The sequence below is a fragment of the Cynoglossus semilaevis genome, chromosome 14, assembly GCF_000523025.1.
Source record: "Cynoglossus semilaevis isolate Cse_v1.0 chromosome 14, Cse_v1.0, whole genome shotgun sequence".
Classification (NCBI taxonomy): domain Eukaryota; kingdom Metazoa; phylum Chordata; class Actinopteri; order Pleuronectiformes; family Cynoglossidae; genus Cynoglossus; species Cynoglossus semilaevis.
In genome coordinates, this window is record NC_024320.1 from 11,108,981 (window position 1) to 11,111,276 (window position 2,296).

The following is a 2,296-nucleotide window of genomic DNA, read 5'->3' on the forward strand; positions in this document are numbered from 1 at the left end:
CATCACGCACCATTTGCCTTTTTGCTGAGCTGTTAACAAAGCCTGAGGGCTTCTAATGGAAAAAAATTGCGTTCAGTCATGTGTCACATACTGTTTGGGAATAGATTTTTTTTTTTTTTTTTTGACGTGTGCACAGATTGAACATGGTTGGTAAAATCGTTAAACTCATTGAAGAACCGGGTTTGTTCTAGAACAATCTTAATTGTTGGGGAAAAACTATGACAATATGTTTTCATATGGAACATACAACTCTGTGGTTCACTTCAAATGATATGTCTGACAATATAAATTACTGTATTTTCCAGACTATATGTTGCACTTTTTTTCATCCTTTGGCTGGGTTTGTGACTTAGGTACTCAGGTGCAAGTTATATATTAAAATATTTAATTTCACTTTTGTTATTTTTCACACTGACAGCCACTAGAGGGCACTCTAGGCCTGTGTATCAGTATCTACTACTGCTATACCACTGAAAATTGACATGTTTGTTATTTTCACACTGACAGCCTCTAACGGGCATTGGTTCGACTTATATATATATTCTTTTCTTCATAATGCATTTTTTGGCTGGTGCGACTTACACTGCGGAGCGACTTATAGTCCAGAAAATAAAGTACATGAAAGGTGTGAAGAAAAGAAGTACATTAGCGTTGATTATGTGCAATTAGGCAATGCGTTATCATTAACTAAAAATTCCAAACTTGTAGGATCAGAGCAGGACCCGGTGACATCATCTTCGTTGAAGTGTTTTAATAATGTTGTGGTTTCTCAGGACTTTCTATGTCCTAGCATGGGTGGGGTGTGTGTGTGTCCGGTGTGTGTGTGGCATCAACATTTCTCCACAGCAGCTCTGAGTTGAGCTGATGAGCTCTGCACACCTGACCAGGATCTCCTCATCAGCTCAGGAGTGTTTAGAGGCCAGGTCGTCAGGTACTCAGAGCTGGAACTTCTCCTCTGACCATGTGGTAACTAGAACTCGTTGTCGTAGTGACATACCTGTGGTGATGATCTGCAGTAATTGATCCTCTTGTTCTCTGCTTGGTAGATTTTTGGATTTCGACCGCCCTGTGTACTCAGAGAACAGGGTGTGTGTAGTTTTGCCTTTTTAGGTGTTTTCTCATCACTGTTCTAGATTCTTCACCTCTTCATGTTACATGCTAACAGCTCTCCACCAGAACAACCTGCACTGCACTATTTTGAGATTGTTGCATGATGCGGCTCACCGTTGTGTTCTGTAATTGTGTCAGTGCTGAGAAAATTAACAGTTGTCTGTTTTATTCCTCCTTAGAAAACCAGCTCACATTACTCAGCGCTTCTTTAAGACTGCAGCCTGCTATGATTTAGATGAGCCGTGTCACCTGGGTAAGTCTAACACGCTCTGTTGTTCAATTTTTTTTTTTTTTTTTTTTGAGGATTTTTTTTTCCACAATAATAAATGCAGGATAGATGTATGCAAGGTATATGGTTTATTTGTTTTTTTATTTCTGACCTACCAGCCCTCCCTTTGTGATCTCCTAGTAGATTGCAATTTACCTATTGGGCACACTGTTGCTTATAGCCCTTAAACCCCTGCATTGTGTTTTAAAAGTCCTGAATGAGGCAACAGTACCCACTAGTATACTATCTTTAAGAACTCTGACTGTCACAGCTGAAGATCAGCCTAAAGGGTTAGACATTGTAAGGTGTCAGATTGTCAGTCTGTGTGAAGAAAGCAGTACTGACTTCAGAAGTATGAAAATCTGTGGTATTACGTGATGTTCCTGCTGCACTTCAGATGCAGGTTTTATGTCTATTTGTCGAACTGAGGCCTGTGAAAGTTAAGTTGGGTTTTTTTTGCCACATTAAACAAGAGGAGCAGGAAATATGTCAGATGTTCCTGATGCAGACATACAGAGAAAAGAGAAATCTTTGGTGTTTCAACCCTTGACACTGAGCACTTTGATGCAGGCAATCAGTGCACAGAGGGGGGAGTGGAGGTGGGGGGTGCCTGGCCCTCCACCTACCTGTGTCTGCTTTAATCCTGGAGTGATGTTTGCCTACAGAGGGATTCCTGTCTTTGTGAGAAAAGCCACTGTATCCAATAGCTGTGTTGCTTTTTTTTCATAAAGCTTAATTAGCGTTAGCGGTGGCAGGTTGGTTACGGTGAGGACTCTAGACACGTCTTTTTGGTCTCATCTCTTTTTTTTTTTTTTTCTTTTTTAACCTGTGTGTACAGCAGCGGGGCTTTTCCAGTGATTGTAAATGTATTGTGGGTGTGTGTCTGCCCCCCCCGCCCCCCCCGCCCCCTGCACCGAC

At 41.4% G+C, this 2,296-nt stretch overlaps 1 long non-coding RNA gene across 2 annotated transcripts in view; it reads left to right on the forward strand.

The window, feature by feature from the left end:
• The first annotated feature begins 710 nt into the window (after positions 1-710).
• Positions 711-2,296, forward strand: part of LOC103389555 (uncharacterized) — an 8,193-nt gene continuing 6,607 nt past the window's right edge. The window contains exons 1-2 of one of the 2 annotated variants that reach the window (XR_003051854.1): positions 711-1,086; positions 1,290-1,363. This is a non-coding gene — a long non-coding RNA (uncharacterized LOC103389555). The remainder of the gene's footprint in view (positions 1,087-1,289; positions 1,364-2,296) is intronic. The other variant, XR_003051855.1, reaches the window with a different exon arrangement.